This window comes from Microcaecilia unicolor, chromosome 9 (assembly GCF_901765095.1).
Source record: "Microcaecilia unicolor chromosome 9, aMicUni1.1, whole genome shotgun sequence".
NCBI lineage: Eukaryota > Metazoa > Chordata > Amphibia > Gymnophiona > Siphonopidae > Microcaecilia > Microcaecilia unicolor.
This window is the reverse complement of record NC_044039.1, coordinates 187,956,724-187,979,496: the sequence shown is the minus strand read 5'-3', so window position 1 is coordinate 187,979,496 and position 22,773 is coordinate 187,956,724. Positions and strand designations below refer to the sequence as shown.

Genomic DNA, 22,773 nt, shown 5'->3' with positions numbered 1-22,773 from the left:
CGAGTACAGTAATAAATTTGAACACTATAATAAATTCAATTAAAGACATAAAATAATCAAATATAAAAACAAAAATGAATGATAAAAACATACACAGATACATAGGAATGATGTACTTCCTTATAACATATGAGTAGAATGATAAATATGGTCCGGAAAAGAGTTTTAATAAAACCATACGTAAATGAGTAAAAACAGTGTACTTGGTCATAATATATGTGTAATAATAAATGTCTGGAGAAAGGTAAAAAAAAAAATAGAGAAGAATAAAAAATAAATAGCTTCACAGCACTCACAGATATTTGAAAAGAATTATGTAATTAAGTAAAAGTAAACAAAATAAATAGCTTCACATCACTCTAATACCTGTATGTAGAGTGAAGCATAAGGTGATAAAAATGAAAAAGAGGAGAACCGAAAGAATTAGTCATAAAAGCACTGTATGTGTAGGAAATTTAAGCATTTATAGATTATATGATGGCACGTTGCCGAAACAAAGGATGACAACAAACACTGACCTGTTTAAACAGTAGCTGGTTGCACGCTGATGCTCCGTGGTATTGTCTCTTTTAATGCTATATTTATTTATTTGTTACATTTGTATCCCACATTTTCCCACCTATTTGCAGGCTTAATGTGGCTTACATTGTACCGTAGAGGCGTTCGCCATCTCTGGTACAGAGACAATTACAAAGAGTTGTTGTGGTCAAGTAAGGTTCATGTGTTTATAAACACAATTGGGGAATCGTAGAGAGGAAGAGTTATGCAGAGTCTATAACAAGCTTTGGTTTCGTTGTGTTGCTGGGTTTAGGCACTTAAGTTGGGTCGATAGGGTATTCCTTTTTGAACAGGTTGGTTTTTAGTGATTTCCGGAAGTTTAGGTGGTGGTGCGTTGTTTTCACGGCTTTTGGTAGTACGTTCCACAGTTGTGTGCTTATGTAGGAGAAGCTGGATGTATAAGTTGATTTGTATTTGAGTCCTTTGCAGCTTGGGTAGTGGAGATTTAGGTATGTTCGTGTGGTTCCGATTGTGTTTCTTGTTGGTAGGTCTATGAGGTCTGTCTTGTATCCCGGGGCTTTGCCGTAGATAATTTTATGGACCAGGGTGCAGATTTTGAAAGTAATACGTTCTTTGATTGGTAGCCAATGTTGGTAGCCAATGTAGTTTTTCTCGGAGGGGTTTGGTGCTTTCAAATCGTGTTTTTCCAAATATAAGCCTGGCTGCTGTGTTTTGAGGGGTCTGAAGTTTCGTTATGAGTTGTTCTTTGCATCCCGCATAAATTCCATTGCAGTAGTCTGCATGGCTTAGTACCATTGATTGTATCAGGCTGCGAAATGTTTCCCTCGGGAAGAATGGTTTCACGCGTTTGAGTTTCCACATTGAGTGGAACATTTTCTTAGTTGTGGAGTTAACTTGGCTCTCAAGTGTAGGTTACAGTCAATAGTAACGCCGAGGATTTTCAGGCTGTCTGAGATAGGGAGGGTGTAGTCTGGGGTGTTCATATTTGTGGGTTTGTTCGTATTGTGTTGGGATGAGAGGATGAGACAGTGTGTTTTATCTGTGTTGAGTTTTAGTTGAAATGCATTTGCCCACGAGTCCATTATGTTTAGACTGAGTTTGATTTCGTTGGTGATTTCTGTCAGGTCATGTTTGTAAGGTATGTATATTGTGACGTCATCTGCATAGATGAATGGGTTGAGGCCTTAGTTGGATAAGGACTTGGCTAGTGGTGTCATTATTAGGTTGAAGAGGATTGGTGATAGTGGTGATCCTTGAGGTACTCCACAGTCTGCTTTCCACGGTGATGATATGTTTGAATTTGATTTCACTTGGTATGTTCTAGTGGTTAGGAAACCCTTGATCCAACTAAGTATGTTTCCACCAATACCAAAGTAATCTAGGAGTCTTAGTAGTATATTATGATTTACCATGTCAAATGCACTAGGCATGTCGAATTGAAGGAGAAGTATGCTTTTACCTGTTGCTATTTCCTGCTTGAATTTGGCCAGGAGAGTAACGAGTACTGTTTCAGTGCTATGGAGGAGGCGAAATCCTGATTGTGATTCATGTAAGATTGAGAATTTGTTTATGTAATCACCGAGTTGTTTGGTTACCATGCTTTCCATCAGTTTGACTGCTAGTGGGATAGATGCTACTGGGCGGTAATTGACGAGTTCACTTGTCTTTTTCTTGGTGTCTTTTGGAATTGGGGTGAGTAGGATGTTACCATTTTCCTTAGGGAAGAGACCTTGTTGGAGCAAGTAGTTTAGGTGGGATGTGAGGTCTGCTATGAAGCAGTCGGGGATGAATTTTATTAGGTAGCTGGGGCATGTATCCAATTTGTAGTGAGTGTTGGAGAACTTATTAATCACATGGGTAACTGTTTTGGTGGCGAGGGGGGCGAAGTTTGACCAGATTTGGTCTGCTGGGTATTCTCCAGGGGTTGGGTCCAGACCGTTGATGAAGTCTTCAATATCAGTATTGTCAAGAGGAAGTGTATTGCGTAGATTTACAATTTTTTCATTGAAATATTTAGTAAGTTTGTCTGCAGATGGGATGTCTGTGTTGGTTGTGGTGACCAGGGTGGTGTCTGGTAGTTTGTTTACGAGTTGATACAGTTTCTTCGTGTCTTTGTAGTCTGGTCCTATTTTGGTTCTGTAATATGACTTTCTGGCCTGTCTTATTGTATATTTGTATTTTCTTTTTATTTGTTTCCAAGCGTTGAGCATGTGTTCGTCTTTTATTTTTTTTCCATATGACTGGCTATAGCAGTTTTTTCTATATGACTGGCTATAGCAATATAACATCTTAAAGGGGAAATGGATCTAAAATTAAATTCAGCTGGTAGTCCAGTGAAGTGAAAGAATTCTCTTAGCAAAGTTGCACACACAGGTTATGGAATAAGGTCAGTTGTACATGTAACTGAATGTCAATTAGCTCAGTATGTTAACTAGCATTAATTGACACTTAATGTTGGTGCTAATTGGCACCAATTTGCAGTTACGCGTGCAACTGACCTTGCAAAATTCATAGCATGCAACTGCAAAGGGGATTGGACCGGGGAGGGGCGTGCCCAGGACTTGCATGCACATGTTATAGAATACATGTAGTTATACGCCTATTCTGCCCATAGGTGTGAGCCTTTACATCAGCCTTTGAGTTGATGTAAGTACTTCTGCCTAAAGTTAGGCACATAAATGCAGACTTCTGCTTGTATTCTATATTGGCAGTTCCATATTTATTTATTTATTTATTGCATTTGTATCCCACATTCCCCCACCTATTTGCAGGCTCAATGTGGCTTACATAGATTTGATAACATTGTCATAACAGGATATCGGATACAATTAGTAATGTGTAGCGCTTAGGAAGGGTTGAGGGAAGAGAGTTGTTAGGGTAATTGTAGGAGGTGTGCGCTCATAGTTGAGTGGACTTAGTGAGGTTATAAGTTCTCATTGTAGGCCTTGTTGAATAATAATGTTTTCAGAGATTTCCGAAAGATAGATGTTTCTTTGATTGCTTTCAGGTCTGTAGGTAATGCATTCCATATCTGCGTGCTCTTGTAAGAGAAGGCAGTGGCGTGCATCATCTTGTATTTAAGTCCTTTGCAGCTGGGGTAGTGCAGGTTGAGAAATTTACGGGATGATCTTGTGGCGTTTCTGGGAGGTAGGTCTACGAGGTTCAGCATGTAGATTGGGGCGTCTGCATGAATAATTTTGTGTACCAACTTGCAGATCTTGAACGCAATGCATTCCTTCAGTGGAAGCCAGTGAAGTTTCTCTCTTAGTGGTTTTGCGCTTTCATATTTGGCTTTACCAAATATGAGTCTGGCGGCTGTATATAGAACTGCTGTTATAGAATTGACGCTTAGCGCTCAAATGTTAGGTCACCTAAAGTTAGATACCGCTCTTGAATTTACCCCTTAATTACTGTTGGGAAGACCTGTTTTTATGGCAGCAGCAGCAGCTGTCAGAAAACCCAAACCTTTTTGGAAGGTGAAGCAGTTTGAGCCTCACTGGCTTGCTCTGCTGCTGATGGAATAAATGAAGTTTCTATCAGCAGCAAAGTACCTCTTAAAGATAAGCTATTTCATAATTTGCTTAGTTCTAGAACCTTTTGTACAGCCAGGGGCATACTTTTATCTAGTAGATGATAAGCCTTTTTGATTTCAGGCATGAAAACATAAGACACAGTATAATCCTTAGAAACTGAAAGATACTTAAGATTTAAAATATAGGTGGCCAGGGGGCTCATTTTCAAAGTACTTAGACTTACAAAGTTCCATAGGTTACTATGCAACTTTGTAAGTCTATGTGCTTTGAAAATATGCCTCCAGATGTCATAGGCGGTCGGTGGCCCAACTGTTTGGGGAGGCTAAAGTCTAATTGTCTGATAACACAAAAAAAATAAATAAAAATAAAAGTCACAATACCTTTTATTAAATTTAGATATTAGATATGTGTCGTATGTCAAAGAATAAAGTGGTTGCTCAAAGCATATTCTAAGCACAATCGCTCAACTGCAAAACACTATGCAAAACTTTGTGCAAAATCACGCTCGGAACCTTACTGTATCATAAATATTACACTGGGCAGAACCTGATACACCAATATACCACCCATACGAAAAATGCAGACCGTCAACAATATGAAACAAGGGATCATATCATCACAATTCTTATGTAGAGCCACAAAACACCCTAATTCATATTTAATGTGGGATAAAATGCCATAAATAAGTAAATAAATATAAATTTTTAATGTTGAGCACCTGATTCTCAAAGTGGACATATTCCAAACACTATAATGAAAATAAAATGATCTTTTCTACCTTTGTTGTCTGGTGACTTTTTCTGATCATGCTGGCCCAGTATCCGATTCTGCTGCTATCTGTCCTCAGTGCAGATCAGGAAGTCATCCTCGTTAAATATCTCCCTGGCAAACCCCCCCCCCCCCCCCCCCCCCCCCCCCCCCCCCCCCCCCCAGCTCTCCCAGCAGTAAGGTAACAAACCATAAACCAATTTCTACAACTGGTTACACAAGGCTAGAGGGCTTTCACTGCAGCTCCTGCTGTGAGGATGGAGGTAAATCAACAATTTAAATCCCTCAGAGCACAGCAGGGGAGGCTTAGCCTGTCCAAGCCTCTTATACCGGGCGCCTATGCCAGACGTGTTAAAATTTTTCTCACTTGGTGCCTTTGGACCAACATTTGGTTCAGTTGAACCCTCTTTGGCCCAGCCACAGAGTGAGTTTGTTTTATTTAATTTGTATTCTAAAGTCATTAATTTTGTGCTTTAATCTGCATAATCTAAGGGAGTATGCTGCAACAGTTAAACACACTTTTTAGATATGGCACCTTCAAGTTAGAACAGGTTGCTCAGGATTTGGTGTGCCACAAACTTGCAGCTTAGTAAAAGAGCTCCTAAGTTAATGCTCTATCAATAAAAAGATCCTTAGCAGTGGAACAAAACTTAGTATCTTTTGGAAACTTAAATTCAATGCTATCCTTTAGCGTGATGATTTACTCACTCTACTAAAGATAGCACAGTCAGCATGCAAATCAGCAGAACTGGGAATTGCTCTGTATTTAAAAAAGAAAAAAAGGTGCTAAATTACAGTCTCCCCACCCCCTTCCAGAATCTTTATTATACCTGGAAGTTACTGCACCCTGGAGGTGAAGTAAAAATTCTTCAAGGACAAGCAGGACAGTAAATCTTCACTCATGGGTGACATCACCAACAGAGTTTAGCCAGGGAAACTGTAGTCTAGCTTAGAATTTCTACAGGTATTTGAGCCAGCTCACCATATTTATTTATTTGCAAGATTCATAACCTGCACATTCAGGTACGACCATCAAGGCGGCTAACAATAGATGAATCAAATGTAGCAATTATAAAAACAAACAGGGGCATGGGAAACCTCATACCCTAACCACAAGAGACAGGAAACAAAAGGAAGGACTACATAGAACAACAATAACCAGAGACATTAATACCGAGCAACATTAAGGAAGGGAAAAGTGGGATAATCCTCAAGGGTTGTCAACGGGCTGTTCAAAAGATAATTCTGAAGGAACCCGGCTCATATGAAACCTGTATATCCATGGCGAAAAAGCAAAGACTTTTTAGCTTTAAATTTGATGATAGAAGGCTCTGACCGAAGGTCTGGTGGGAGCTTGTTCCAGAGGGATGGAGTCAAAGGCTGTAGAGTGAATAAACTCCCAATGGACTTCTTTAAAAGAAGGAATAACCAAAGGATAGGAGTTGGAAGAACACAAAGCTGTAAGGTACTGGTAAGAGAGTACTAGGATTGAAAGATAAGATGGGTTTCCTGAATAATTTACTTTATAAGGATCAAAATCTTGAATTGCATTCTGTAAAAAAGAGGGAGCCAATGTTGCTGTACTAGAAGAGGTGTAATGTGGTCAAATTTGCAAGCACTGTAAAGAAGTTTAACCGCAGTATTCTGAATAAGATGAAGATATTGCAGTGAACATTGAGGAACCCCAGCTAGGAGCGTGAACCAAAGTTTTTAGTTCAGAATGATCGCGAAAAGGATGCAAAGAGCGTATTTGTTGCAAGGCTGGAAAAGACCTTTGAACAACACAAGATATGTGAGTTGCAAAGGACAGAGAAGAATCAAAGCACACCCTGAGAGAAAGAATAGGATCCTTTACCAGAATTGGAACATGATCTATCAGTGGCTGAAAAGGCAGGGGAATGTGAGCCATAGACAGCCACATAACGTTGGACTTAATAGATTTAAAATCAGTCTATGATCTGCAAGCCAGGAGGAAATCTTAGAAAGAATACCATTGAGCACACATGAATCATAAACCTCACGAACCTCATCATTAATCAAGAGCTGAATGTCGTCCATGTAAATATAAATCTGAATTCTCAAATCATGGACAAATTATGCTAAGGGGACAAGAAACACATTAAACAAAAGTTGTGCCCAAAATAGACCCTTGTGGAACACCCAATAATAGAGGGTATGTAGTGGAAATGACATCATTAGAAACCTCAAAAGTGTGCTGAGAAAAGTAAGAGTGGAACCACTTTAAAGGAACACCACGCAATCCACTTTTCCTTGAGCGTTGCTGCAGTAGTATATGATGCACAGCATCAACCATTGAAGTGAGATTGAGCTGAATTAGTAGAACATCTTTCCCTGAATCAAGAAGGCTTTCCTCTGTAGCATGGGATCATGTAATTTTTTTTTTTTTCCACAGAACTGAATGGACATGTTTTGCTCACGCTTGCCTCATTTTACTTAATCAAAATTCTTTATTGCTGTGTGTAAATCCTGTCTCACGGTTAATGCAGTCTTTTTTTTTTTTCCTGTTAGCTTCCTTAGGCTGGTTTTACAAGTCATCTCTTAAATTTTATTTATTTTTGTCATTAGCTTGTTATAAGCCAGTTTCAGGCCTTGGCTCCTGTCTGGGTATTTTTCATCATCAAGTTGTTTCATTTGGCTGCAGATATTTGCCCAGATTAAATCTTTAAGAAGACTCCTATGTCTGTATCTATAAGAGACACTCACAATTGGTGCTTGCAGGGCCTGGAACCTGATCGTGACCTGTCTCATTGTACTCTATTCCCAGATGTCAAAGAGAGGTATTCATGGGAGAGGAAATCAGAAGAAGCTTTTCAGCACTGATGAGACTGGTCCAGCAACATTGACATTGGAAACATCAGTCTCCATGGGTCCTGGAGCTACATTGGATGCTGGGGGAAGCATCAACATTGAGTGTCTTGATCACTCTTGACATTGAGCATCAGTAGAGGCCATCAGGATCAGTTCTTGTCCAGTTCCTCCTGAGGAAGAGGAATGACTCGTATTCATCTTCATTAGTGCCAAGGGAGCATGATGCCAGTTGCCCGGCTGAGGCTGGGTCACCTCAGCATTCCTCTCATTGAAGCAAGGCACTGAAAGCATTGAGGTTGCCGGTGTCTTTTAAGCACTCAGCATGAGCACCACTCATTCTCCATGGCATCAGAGACTGTGACAGTCTCCACGGACCCAAGAGCCTGTTCGGATATATCCCAGATGACTTAAGAAGATACGGACACGCCTACTGTAATGCTCATACCTTCATTGAAAGGGGATGTATTTATTTATTACATTTGTACCCCACATTTTCCCACCTATTTGCAAGCTCAATGTGGCTTACATGGTGCCAGAGAGGTGTTGGTAGGCTCCGGAGTAAACAAATAAAAGATTAGGTTGTGGTAGGAAAAGGTCCATGTGGTGGGTCCACATAGAGGAAATAAGAACAGATGAGGTTGTTTGGTGATCATTACGAACTGTAGTGTTGTAGTGTCGCAGAGTTCAGGCATTTAAGTTGGGTCGGGAGGGTAGGCCTTTTGAAACAGGTGAGTTTTTAGTTTTTTCCTGAATTGTTGGTGATCGTACGTAGTTTTCAGGTCTTTTGGTAACGTGTTCCACAGTTGTGTACTGATGTTGGAAAAACTGGATACGTAAGTTGATTTGTATTTTAGTCCTTTGCAACTTGGATAGTGAAGATTTAGGTATTTTCGTGTTGATGTGCATGTGTTTCGAGTTGGTAGGTCGATCAAGTCTGTCATGTATCCCGGTGCCTTGCCGTAGATGATTTTGTGAACCATAGTGCAGATTTTGAAGGCAATGCGTTCTTTGATTGGGAGCCAGTGTAGTTTTTTTGCAAAGGGGTATTGCGCTTTCAAATGTATGTATGGAATCCCTGGTATTTTGAAATTTGTTGCAGCCATGTTAAGGGATTTTGAAAATTTATGATGGATTTCTAAGCCTCTTCTGCCTTGACAAAGGCATTAATAAATGCCAAAACGCTGGCATCAGGATTTTGTAAAGTGTGCACAATTTATTTTGTATTTTTTGTGATATCACTTTGGGGTAAATGATGATATGCAATGATTGACATTAAATAATAAAGGTTGTCTAGTGTAGTATGGTATGATACCCCTTCACTTTTTAATTTATAAATTTTGACTGAGTTATTACAATGTGGCTTCATATATGATAATTATGTTTTGATCACCCACATTTTAGTATGTCGTGAATACGTACATGTATAACTTACAACAGTCTGGCTATGCACTGTTCTGTAAGTACATTCGTAACTTTGATATTGCATACTTTGCAGGTGGGCATACACTTGGGCGAGTCTTGGCAGGGTGCACTATACTATAAGTAACATGCGTAACTCCCATTATATATGTGAGAGGATAGAAGACAGCCAAGATAGTCTTTTTCTTGGAGAATATGAACCTGTGTGGCCAGGCTAGAGGTAGGCCAGCATTAGTGAAAAGTTCTCTTTAACCTACTGCATCCTCTGTTTTGGGGTGAGTAAGAAGCTAACCCTGGGAGGACTTTTCACTGACTTTACTGCACAGGCAGGCATGTCTTGTACGTAATATTGCTTGTAAACAGGCTTCAGTAATTTTGGTGTAACAAAAAAGAATTCTTCTTTAAATTCCTTACCTGGTCTGGCTGTTCTTTGAAGGCTTAGTGCTTAACCCTTGCTCGTGCTATCTGATGCATATGATATCTTTGCAATAGCAGCTAAAGTTCCAATGGAATTAACATGGACAATAAGTGGTCTAGCTGTGGGTGGGTCAAATGAAACAAAAAGCTGGGTGGACTGTCTGTGTATAGAGTCTAGAAGGCTCCTGGATTTGAGAAATCACAGCATCCACACCATTCCATGGGGGGTCAAATCCACTCTCAAAAGAGCCAGAAGCTCCAGGACCCATGCCTAGACTCCCCCAAGCAGGGTAGCTTGCACTCTGGAATCTTTTGGAAGGAGAGCATTTCAAGACTTGATGGTCATTTCCCACATCCAGTCTTATAAGCTGTACATGAGCATCCACTTGAAAAACTTGGTGTGCAGTGTTCGGGAGATTGTGGTCACTCTGCTTCCAGAGAAGGCTTTGGAACTCTGCCAGCTAGCAACTAAGCAGAAGGAGTGTCGAAATCACATAAGTCTGGTCAAATTTTGGTGCTTTTGACTTGGCATCCAGACTTTCTGCCATAGGTATTGGCATGCTCAGACTCTCATGTCTGTGTGTTCCAGACCTGGAATCAGCGGTTCAAGAAAAGTTGACAGACGTCCCTTGCTGAGGTGACAATCTTTTGGGGGTATAAGGTGGAAGAGGTTACTGACCTCATTAAGAAACGAACTGACATAATGAAATTCCTGTCTTGGCCCATTGCTTCTGCGGCTTCCACTTTTCGGAGGTTTTTGGGTGGATGTTGAAAGGGTTCCTACTACTCTCAATGGCGTAGGTTCACTCTCTCAGCTTGCTGTCCCCAGAAGGCCTAGGCCTCATGCTCCTGTCTTCGGCAACAACGGGCCCAGAAGTCCCAACCAGCTCACCAGTCTAAGCTAAAGCAGAGCGTAGCCATCATAAAAGTACCTGTCCTGGATGACCTGCCAGTTGGAGGGAGGCAAATTTTTTCCAAGAAAGGTGGCCCCTTGTAACCTTAGACCAGTGAGTACTTCAAATAACCCAGGTGAGTTACACACTGAATTGGCATCAATCCCCTCCAAATTGTGCACCTAGAGCTTCATAATTCAGCCCTCAACATCAGGAAGTGTTCGTAGAAGAATTCTTCCCTTTTAAAGCTCCATGTGGTTGAACCCTTTCTATCAGGGGAAGAAGGGAAAGAATTCTATTCCAAGTACTTCCTCATGTCCAAAAAGATGGGAGATTTAATCCCATCCTAGAGCTAAGGGCCCTGTTCAACTATCTTGTCAAAAAAAACGTTCAGGATGATTTCCCTGGGTACCCTTTTTCTGTGATTCAAAAAATGATTGGCTATGCTCTCTGAACTTAAAGGATGTTTAAATTCACATCCAGAAACGTACAAGTCACAGCAGGTATCTCAGATTTTGAGTAGGGAAACACCACTACCAGTACAGTGTTCTGCTGTTTGACCTCACGTCTGCTCCCAGAGTGTTTACAAAATGTCTTGCAGTAGTCACAGCATCGCTACTTAGACTGGGAGTGCACGTATATCCCTATCTGGATGATTGGGTGGCAAAGAGCACATTAAAGGAAGGTGTTCAAGAATTAATGTGGTCACATGTTTCCTAGTCCAGGTGGCCAGTCTGATCTCGAAAACAGGATCCATCTTTCCCTTCACATAACAAATTAGTTAGAGCTATGTCTTATCTTTTACATTCCGACTTATTTTCACACAATCAAAGTTAAGCAATCATTTTTAAACAGAATTACTTCTAATCACAAATACAGACCCCGAGTGCACTGGTCGGTCAAGGCAGAGTTGAAAAACAATCTTTAAAATTCACTTCCACTACAGTGATACAACCAGGCCTTTAATGGAAGAAGTAACTAACTTGTTAGTCTCACTCACACACACAAGGAGTGACACGGGCTGCACATACTGAAGCAGAGAGTAATCCACCTAAGTGGATGAACACTAACTCCCTCGTAAATATAACAGCACAGAGAGAGTGGGAAGTGGACCAATGACTCCAGGAGAACGGGAGATAAGATTTCAAAGAACCACTTTATTCAATGACTCGACACAGAAACTGTGTTTCGGCCAAAAGGCCTGCCTCAGGAGTCTTTGGTGATCCTTGTATTCCCGAAAAAAAACAAAACAAAAAAAAAAACAACCTTAAGGTTGTTGTTTTTTTTTTTTCGGGAATACAAGGATCACCAAAGACTCCTGAGGCAGGCCTTTTGGCCGAAACACAGTTTCTGTGTCGAGTCATTGAATAAAGTGGTTCTTTGAAATCTTATCTCCCGTTCTCCTGGAGTCATTGGTCCACTTCCCACACATACTGAAGCAGGACATGTTTATCCACTCCTACCCAAGCTGAGATAATATTTAATCATCTCTCTGACCCCTCATGTACACCTTTCTTTAAATTAGTCACCTTATTTTCTAACTCCTCTTACTCTCTTACCTATTTATATGCTATCTCTATGACCTCATGTGCAACTTTAAATTAGTCACCTTACTTTCCAACTCCTCTTACTCTCTTACCTATCTATATGTTCCATCTTTGCTTATACCCTGCACTGTCAATTAAAATGTTCTATTACGTATTGTGTTGCCATTGTAAGTAGTATATTATGCCATACTTTGTATTGCTATTTGAATAATTTTATTGCTGTAATTGTCTATTGCTCATGTTTGATTTATTCTTATTGTACACCGCCTTGAGTGAATTCCTTCAAAAAGGTAGTAAATAAATCCTAATAAATAAATAAACCACACGAGTGGTCTCTCAGTATGAGTGTTTCCCGTAAGAGCTTCTGAGAGTGGGGCATCTCCTCATTTGATCCCTTTGCCACTCATCTCAATCACAAAAGCCCTCAATACTGCTCCATACTCAGATCACATGGCAGACTAGCATTGGATGCCTTCCTTCTCTAATAGGGAGAAAACTGCTGAAACTCAAGCAGGACTCATTGTGCCTTGTTAGCCAAAGCAGATTTGATTGCCTCCTCTTCTAGAGTTGTCCTCCGAAGAACCTTGGAGATTGACATGTTTTCTGACCCTCATCATGCAGAACAAGGGGTCTCTTCTGCATCCCAACCTCCAGTACCTAGCCCTCATGTCTTGCATATTAAGAGCATAGAATTTGCATCCCCTCAATGGAGGAGTGTCCTAGTGGTTAGAGCACAGGTCTTGATATTCAGAAGTGCCTGATTCAATTGCCACTGCTGATTCTTGTGATCTTGAACAAGTCACTTAACCCTGCATTGCCTCGGATACAAACTTAGATTGTGAGCCCTCCAGGGACAGGGAAATACTCAGTGTACCTGAATGTAACTCACTTTGAGCTACTACTGAAAAGGAGTGAGCAAAATCCAAATAAATAACTGCCCAGGGGTGTTTCTAAGGTCTTGCTGGCTTCCAGGAAAGATTCTTCCAGATTTGCCATCGGGTTTGAGAGCAAGGCCTTAGATCCTTTCTCTTGCCCTACACAAAAACTACTTGAGTATCTACTACTCTTCTCTGAGTCTGATTTAAAAAAACAACTCTGTAAGAGATAACCTCAGTGCAGTTAGCGCTGTAGAGGGTAAGCCCATCTCTGTACAACTTGGGTTGTTCGTTTTATACAAGGTGTGCTTCTGACAAAACTCTCCATCAAACCTCTCACTGTGTCTTGGGACCTCAACGTAGTTCTTATCATGCTGGTGAAAGCTCCTTTTTAGGCTTCTGATTCCTGTCATCTGAAGTATCTGACTTGGAAGGTCTTATTTTTGGTGATTGTCACTTCAGCTCGCAGAGTTAGTGAGCTGCTGGCCCTAGTCAGGGCTGCCGCCACTGCCCCCACTCCTCCCCACTCGGGCAGCCGCTGCTGCCCCACACCTTCCTTACCTTCCTGCGTCCGCTGCTCCCTCAGCCTATCACTCTCCTGCGTGCCAGATCCTGGGTTATTGCATTAACTAAATCACTTGGGTCCCGACACACAAGAGCAGGAGAGACAAACCCCGTCACTGGGCCCCTCATGGAGGCCGGCTTAGGGAATCTTGGCCCCCCCTCTCGGTGACTCTGGCCCTAGTAGCTGATCCACCTTACACAAAGTTTCACCGTAACAGAGTAGGTCTCTGCACACATCCTAAGTTCTTTCCTAAGGAAGCGTTGGAGTTCCATTTTAATCAGTCAGTTTTTCCAACATTTTTCCCGACACCTCATGCCCGTCCTTGGACTGCAAGCGAACCTTAGCCTTCTATCTGGAGTGGACTAAAGCCCGTAGACAATTCTCCCAACTTTTGTTTCCTTTGACCCAAATAGGATTGGGGCAGCCATCGGTAAACACACTTTATCAAATTGGCTAGCAGACTGCACCTCCTTCGCATGCCCAGGCTGGGCCGACTCTGAAGGGCCATGTCACAGCTCACAGTATTAGCGCTATGGTGGTGTCAGTTGCTCATTTGAGGTCAGACTCCATTGAGATTTGCAGAGCTTGTAATGTGGTCTTCAGACCACTCAGTCACATCTTGCTACTGTCTTGAGCAGAATACCCAATGTTATAGCCAGTTTGGTCAGACAGTGCTGCACAGAATTAGTTTGGTGTCTAGAATTCAACTCCAACTTCCTTGGCCCATTCTTTTCTGTTTCAGTCGGCACCTTCACAACAGAAAAGTTTGCTATTCATGTTATTGGTTCACATTGGCCATGCTGTTGCAAGTCCCTATTGACTGCTTGTTGTTTTCAGTGAACCTGGTAGCTAGGGATTCCCACATATGAGAACAGTATGTCCTGCTTGTCCTCGGAGAAGGCAAAGTTACTCACCTGTAGTAGCAGAATGTTCTCCGAGGACAGCAGGCCATATGTTCTCACATACCCTCCCACCTCCTCTAGGTGTTGAATTCTTTATGCGTTTTTGTCCAACTGCAGATCCTGTGCAAGTTGGTTGAGTGGGAAGACATGTACATGTGTGTGGTCGGGCTTGCTAAAGGCTTCTGGAAAGTATATGAACACTGGGCAGCGTCCTTACTGGTGCTTCGTGGATGCCATCACCTACATGTGAGTACTTATGTCCTGCTATCCTCTGAGAACACCTGCTACAGATGAGTAACTTTGCTTTACATGCGTTACTCCCAAATGGCACGAGCATTTACACTGTTCTATGGCTGACCTATGTGTTAATGCCTAAACACACAAAGGGCAATTTTATAACAGAGCACCTATATTTACGCACCATGTGTGCCTGTAAAATAATATAGTAATAGCACTTCCATTGGTAAGTGTATACATATGGTGTAAATGCTAGTAGGATGCCTTAGCACTATTCTGTAAGGATGTGTGTAAGTATAATAGTACGTAAGTAGACATGGGCAGGCAATGGGTGGGGCTCCCACTTCATTGCATAACGTACAGGATACCAGGGGAGTAGCCAGACAGCAGATTTTGGGTGGGTCTAGGCAAGAAGTGGGTGGGCACCAAGTGTTCTCCACCCCACCAAAAAAATATCTCAGCTGGTGGAAAAATGCTTCTCTCCACCTTGGCAGTCTGCAGCAGGCAGGCGCTGAAAACTGAGAATGTGCAGGTGCCGGTATCGTGGAGAGTAGTGTTTTCATTACCATCAGGGGGAAATCTTCAACTAGCAGAGATTGGGATCCCCACCAGCTACCGCTAAATGTGTATTACTGTTGGGTGGGCCCTGGCCCACCCCCGGCCCACCTGTGGCTATGCCACTGCAGGATACTGTGCCCTGCAGTTACATCAGGTCTTTATCTAGTGTAACTGCGGATGCATAAATGTTAGGTGCGTCGATGCTGGGTTATGTTGGTATTCTATAACGTGTCCAGATGTTAGACTAGGCTTTCACTGCGTGGCATCGAGGTGCCCACTTATAGAATTTGCCTCCATTATGTGCATATATACTTGGTTACACTAGTATTCTATAAAGGAAAATAAGTGCCTATTTCCTTTATAAAATATGCTCCAAATAGGTGCCCCTTTATAGAATTGCCCTCATAGTGGCTTAATATTCCACTATATATATATTTCTCCGAGGACAAGCAGGCTGCTTGTTCTCACTGATGGGTGACGTCCACGGCAGCCCCTCCAATCGGAAACTTCACTAGCAAAGTCCTTTGCTAGCCCTCGCGCGCCCGCGCGCACCGCGCATGCGCGGCCGTCTTCCCGCCCGAAACCGGCTCGAGCCGGCCAGTCTTCTTTTGTCCGCACTCGGTACGGTCGTGTTTTCGCCGTGTCGAGCCCCGGAAAGTCGACCTCGCGCGTCCAATTTGTTTTGAACGTGTTTTTTTCCTTCGGGAAAGCTTTGTCCTAGTCGGGAAGTGCTCCGGAAACCCCCCGCCGGGTTTCGTGTAAATCCTCCCCGTACTTCCAGCTTTTTTGCCCCGGTAAGTTTTCTTTCGTCGTCGGGGTAGGCCTCTTTTCGGCCTCGGTCGAGATTTTTTCTCCCTCTAAATTTGGTGCTTCAAATTTCGCCATTTCGGCTTTTGATTTCGCCGGCGTGATTTTTCCGCCCATGACATCGAAGCCTTCCAGCGGCTTCAAGAAGTGCACCCAGTGCGCCCGGGTTATCTCGCTCACTGATCGACACTCGTCGTGTCTTCAGTGTCTGGGGGCCGAGCACCGCCCTCAGAACTGCAGTCTGTGTTCCCTGCTTCAAAGGCGGACTCAGGTAGCGAGACTAGCCCAGTGGAACGTGTTGTTCTCGGGCTCTTCGTCTGCATCGGCACCGGGATCTTCGAGTGCATCGACGTCGTCAGCGTCCAGACCATCTTCCTCGGCCGCCCCTGCATCGAGTGCATCGAGGCATCGGGCCTCTGCATCGGCGCCGAGACATCGGATAGCTGCATCGACGTCGGTGGTACCAGGACCTCGTCTGCTGATGTCGTCGGACGGTGGTGCATCGGGTGGAGTGCAGGTGAGGGCTGTCCATTCCCCTGCTGGTGGCGGTGAGCCCTCGGGTGGGTCTCCGCCTACCCTGAGGGCTCCTGCGGTACAGCCCCCCCGAGATCGACCTTCTTCAGTCTCGGCCCCGAGGAAGCGACGGGTGGATTCGACGTCCTCCTCGTCGGTGCCGGGGAGCTCCGGTGACATGCTTCGGAAGAAATCGAAGAAGCATCGACACCGGTCTCCTCCCCGTGTCGGCACCGAGAGCTCTGGGTCGCCGAGGGATTCGGCACCCAGCAGGCATCGGCACCGAGAGGACCGCTCACCCTCTGTTCAGGAGGTGTCGATGCGCTCCGCTCTGGACAGCCCGGAACAGCCTCCACGCCCGGAACAGGTACTGACGTCGACGCCTGCATCGACCTCTCAGCCTTTCTCTGCAGCCGCTCTAAACGAGAGCCTCCGGGCCGTTCTCCCAGAGATTCTGGGAGAGCTGTTGCGCCCTACCCCTCCGGTACCGGCGGTGCTTGCGCCACCGGTACCGTCGAGCGTGGCGCCGGCGGGCCCATCGCCCAGGTTGAGGTCCCCGACGTCGGTACCGCGTGCGGTACCGACCGCGGCCACCTCCCAGGAAGGCTCCCCGACTACGTCGGCGGAGGGAGCTTCGCCGATGCGGGCGAGGGAGTCTACCTCTCGACGCCCCCATCGTGGACGGGGTTCCACGGAGTCGAGCAGGGCGAGGTTGCAGACACAGGTCCGTGAACTTGTGTCTGACACCGAGGGTGAGGCCTCGTGGGAGGAAGAGGAAGATCCCAGATATTTCTCTGACGAGGAGTCTGAGGGTCTTCCATCTGATCCCACTCCCTCTCCTGAGAGACAGCTTTCTCCTCCCGAGAGTCTGTCTTTTGCCTCCTTTGTCCGGGAGATGTCTACGGCCATCCCCTTCCCGGTGGTTGTGGAGGACGAGCCCAGGGCTGAAATGTTTGAGCTCCTGGACTATCCTTCTCCACCTAAGGAAGCGTCCACTGTTCCCTTGCACCATGTCCTGAAGAAGACATTGCTTGCGAACTGGACCAAGCCATTAACTAATCCCCACATTCCCAAGAAGATCGAGTCCCAGTACCGGATCCATGGGGACCCAGAGCTGATGCGCACTCAGTTGCCTCATGACTCTGGAGTTGTGGATTTGGCCCTAAAGAAGGCTAAGAGTTCTAGGGAACATGCTTCGGCGCCCCCGGGCAAGGACGCTAGAACCTTAGACTCCTTTGGGAGGAAGGCCTACCATTCCTCTATGCTCGTGTCCAAGATCCAGTCTTACCAGCTCTACACGAGCATACACATGCGGAATAATGTGCGGCAGTTGGCGGGCTTGGTTGATGCTCTTCCCCCTGAGCAAGCCAAGCCTTTTCAGGAGGTGGTCAGGCAGCTGAAGGCGTGCAGAAAATTCCTGGCCAGAGGAGTTTATGACACTTTTGATGTTGCGTCCAGGGCCGCTGCTCAAGGTGTGGTGATGCGCAGGCTCTCATGGCTGCGTGCCGCCGACCTGGAGAATAGAATCCAGCAGCGGATTACGGACTTGCCTTGCCGTGCGGATAACATTTTTGGCGAAAAAGTCGAGCAGGTGGTAGAGTCTCTCCACCAGCGGGACACCGCATTCGACAAGTTCGCCCGCCGGCAGCCTTCAGCTTCTACCTCTACAGGTAGACGATTTTTCGGGGGAAGGAAGACTGTTCCCTATACTTCTGGCAAGCGTAGGTACAATCCTCCTTCCCGACAGCCTGCGGCCCAGGCTAAGCCCCAGCGCGCTCGCTCTCGTCAGCAGCGTGCGAATCAGCAAGGCCCCGCGGCTCCCCAGCAAAAGCAAGGGGCGAGCTTTTGACTGGCTCCAGCAGAGCATAGCCGACATCCAAGTGTCAGTGCCGGGCGACCTGCCTGTCGGAGGGAGGTTGAAAGCTTTTCACCAAAGGTGGCCTCTTATAACCTCCGATCAGTGGGTTCTCCAAATAGTCCGGCAAGGATACACCCTCAATTTGGCCTCTCAACCTCCAAATTGTCCACCGGGAGCTCAGTCCTACAGCTTCCAGCACAAGCAGGTACTTGCAGAGGAACTCTCCGCCCTTCTCAGCGCCAATGCGGTCGAGCCCGTGCCACCCGGGCAAGAAGGGCTGGGGTTCTATTCCAGGTACTTCCTTGTGGAAAAGAAAACAGGGGGGATGCGTCCCATCCTAGACCTAAGGGCCCTGAACAAACATCTCGTAAAAGAAAAGTTCAGGATGCTTTCCCTGGGCACCCTTCTCCCCATGATTCAGCAAAACGATTGGCTATGCTCTCTGGACTTGAAGGATGCCTACACACACATCCCGATACTGCCAGCTCACAGACAGTATCTGCGATTTCAGCTGGGCGCACGCCACTTCCAGTACTGTGTGCTACCCTTTGGGCTCGCCTCTGCGCCCAGGGTGTTCACAAAGTGCCTAGCTGTGGTAGCAGCGGCACTTCGCAGGCTGGGAGTGCACGTGTTCCCATATCTCGACGATTGGCTGGTGAAGAACACATCCGAGGCAGGAGCCCTGCAGTCCATGCAGATGACTATTCGCCTCCTGGAGCTACTGGGGTTTGTGATAAATTATCCAAAGTCCCATCTTCTCCCAGTGCAGAAACTCGAATTCATCGGAGCCCTGCTGGATTCTCGGACGGCTCGCGCCTATCTCCCAGAGGCGAGGGCCAACAACTTGTTGTCCCTCGTCTCGCGGGTGCGAGCGTCCCAGCAGATCACAGCTCGGCAGATGTTGAGATTGCTGGGCCACATGGCTTCCACAGTTCATGTGACTCCCATGGCCCGCCTTCACATGAGATCTGCTCAATGGACCCTAGCCTCCCAGTGGTATCAGGCCGCCGGGGGTCTAGAGGACGTGATCCACCTGTCCACGAGTTTTCTCGAATCCCTGTATTGGTGGACGATTTGCTCCAATTTGACTCTGGGACGTCCCTTCCAAATTCCTCAGCCTCAAAAAGTGCTGACCACGGATGCGTCTCTCCTGGGATGGGGAGCTCATGTCGATGGGCTTCACACCCAAGGAAGGTGGTCCCTCCAAGAAAGCGATCTACAGATCAATCTTCTGGAGTTGCGAGCGATCTGGAACGCTCTGAAGGCTTTCAGAGATCGGCTGTCCCACCAAATTATCCAAATTCAGACAGACAATCAGGTTGCCATGTACTATGTCAACAAGCAGGGGGGCACCGGATCTCGCCCCCTGTGTCAGGAAGCCGTCAGCATGTGGCTCTGGGCTCGCCGTCAAGGCATGGTGCTCCAAGCCACATATCTGGCAGGCGTAAACAACAGTCTGGCCGACAGGTTGAGCAGGATTATGCAACCTCACGAGTGGTCGCTCAATTCCCGTGTGGTGCGACAGATCTTCCAGGCGTGGGGCACCCCCCTGGTGGATCTCTTCGCATCTCAAGTGAACCACAAGGTCCCTCAGTTCTGTTCCAGGCTTCAGGCCCACGGCAGACTGGCGTCGGATGCCTTCCTCCTGGATTGGGGGGAAGGTCTGCTGTATGCTTATCCTCCCATTCCTCTGGTGGGGAAGACTTTGTTGAAACTCAAGCAAGACCGAGGCACCATGATTCTGATTGCTCCCTTTTGGCCGCGTCAGATCTGGTTCCCTCTTCTTCTGGAGTTATCCTCCGAAGAACCGTGGAGATTGGAGTGTTTTCCGACCCTCATCACGCAGGACGAAGGGGCTCTTCTGCATCCCAACCTCCAGTCCCTGGCTCTCACGGCCTGGATGTTGAGGGCGTAGACTTTGCCTCTTTGGGTCTGCCAGAGGGTGTCTCCCGCATCTTGCTTGCTTCCAGGAAAGACTCCACTAAGAGAAGTTACTTCTTTCATTGGAGGAGGTTTGCCGTCTGGTGTGACAGCAAGGCCCTAGATCCTCGCTCTTGTCCTACACAGACCCTGCTTGAATACCTTCTCCACTTGTCTGAGTCTGGTCTGAAGACCAACTCCGTAAGGGTTCACCTTAGTGCAATCAGTGCATACCATTACCAAGTGGAAGGTAAGCCGATCTCAGGACAGCCTTTAGTTGTTCGCTTCATGAGAGGTTTGCTTTTGTCAAAGCCCCCTGTCAAGCCTCCTACAGTGTCATGGGATCTCAATGTCGTTCTCACCCAGCTGATGAAACCTCCTTTCGAGCCACTGAATTCCTGCCATCCGAGGTACTTGACCTGGAAGGTCATTTTCTTGGTGGCAGTTACCTCGGCTCGTAGAGTCAGTGAGCTTCAGGCCCTGGTAGCCCAGGCCCCTTACACCAAATTTCATCACAACAGAGTAGTCCTCCGCACTCACCCTAAGTTTCTGCCAAAGGTTGTGTCGGAGTTCCATCTGAACCAGTCAATTGTCTTGCCAACATTCTTTCCCCGTCCTCATTCCTGCCCTGCTGAACGTCAGCTGCACACATTGGACTGCAAGAGAGCATTGGCCTTCTATCTGGAGCGGACACAGCCCCACAGACAGTCCGCCCAATTGTTTGTTTCTTTTGATCCCAACAAGAGGGGAGTGGCTGTAGGGAAACGCACCATATCCAATTGGCTAGCAGATTGCATTTCCTTCACTTACGCCCAGGCTGGGCTGGCTCTTGAGGGTCATGTCACGGCTCATAATGTTAGAGCCATGGCAGCGTCGGTAGCCCACTTGAAGTCAGCCACCATGGAGGAAATTTGCAAAGCTGCGACGTGGTCATCTGTCCACACATTCACATCTCATTACTGCCTGCAGCAGGATACCCGACGTGACAGTCGGTTCGGGCAGTCAGTTCTTCAGAACCTGTTTGGGCTTTAGGATCCAACTCCACCCCCCGAGGGCCCTGTTTGTTCTGTTCCAGGCTACACTCTCAGTTAGTTGGTAAATTTTTTAGGTCAATCTCAGTTATGTCCTCGCCGTTGCGAGGCCCAATTGACCAATGTTGTTGTTTTGAGTGAGCCTGGGGGCTAGGGATACCCCATCAGTGAGAACAAGCAGCCTGCTTGTCCTCGGAGAAAGCGAATGCTACATACCTGTAGAAGGTATTCTCCGAGGACAGCAGGCTGATTGTTCTCACAAACCCGCCCGCCTCCCCTTTGGAGTTGTGTCTTCCCTTGAAGTGTATTGTCTTGCTACATACTGGACTGGCCGGCTCGAGCCGGTTTCGGGCGGGAAGACGGCCGCGCATGCGCGGTGCGCGCGGGCGCGCGAGGGCTAGCAAAGGACTTTGCTAGTGAAGTTTCCGATTGGAGGGGCTGCCGTGGACGTCACCCATCAGTGAGAACAATCAGCCTGCTGTCCTCGGAGAATACCTTCTACAGGTATGTAGCATTCGCTATATATATATATATAGCACCTGTGGTGAGCGCTATCTGTTTATATTCGGTGCCGTCATCTATCTGGATAGCAGTACTGAAAATGCAGGTTTTTAAAATTTGCTGGAGCTATCATTTTAAACACTTAATACAGCGTTTAAATATTGATGTGTTAGAAAAATAAGGGCAATTGTGAGATATCCAGCTATGGAAATGGCTTTGAAAATTGCCCAGAGAAAATTCAATTGAGTAAGCTGCTGAAGTAGGAAGATCTTAGTTTCTAAATACTGTAAATGTCATGAAGAAAATCAGGATTAGAATCTATTCATAGAATTCATAAAAAGATTAGTTTTCAACAGTGCTGCATCGTTCCCATTCTGTTTACAATTTGTTTTAATGCTGAGTCAGTGTCTCTAAAAAAAAATATAAAATGCCAATAAATTAAAATAAATTAGGTGAAATCTTAGACTTTGAGGGATAAATGCATGTAGTAATCAAATCAATGGATCCTGTGCTTTAGACAGATTCATCAAATCTAGTCTGATAGAGGTATAATCTACTTATTAGTGCATAGGGCTGAAAACTGTGTGTGTGGGGGGGGGGGGGGCACATAGGTTCCTCTCAACATTTTCTACTGACTGTAACCTTTAGCTAAGACTGTTCATATCCATGTACTTGAGTTCTCTGTTTCAGAAACCGTTAGCAATATCCAAGCACTGGAATCAGTTGGTGGTGTCTGCTGTGTAGGTGAACTGCATCTGTGTTTGATATTTTCAGTTGGAAAGTGCATCAGCATCCAAGGTTGTAGTTAATGTATATTGCTGCATAATGACGTTAAGAATCCACTAAAACTCAAAACTAGTGGGGTGTGGAAATAAAAAATTTGTTAGAAAACAGTGCGCCAACAATTTCCACTCACCTAAAATGACCTAATGAGGTTGTGTAAAAAGAAGTGCTGCTCAAACTATCTATAAATCGTGCAGCACCGAGCAGGAAGGGAAAAGGGCCTCAAAGAGCTCCTAGATATCGTAGATCTACGTAGACCCACAAAGCCTCAGTCTAAACTACAGTTTGGTGTAAGAAT

At 45.5% G+C, this 22,773-nt stretch overlaps 1 protein-coding gene across 1 annotated transcript in view; it reads left to right on the top strand.

Annotated features, from left to right (window-relative positions):
- The window catches only part of ASPG (asparaginase), a 144,926-nt gene that overhangs the window by 63,497 nt on the left and 58,656 nt on the right, over nucleotides 1–22,773 (top strand). The gene's annotated exons all lie outside the window — the stretch shown is intronic.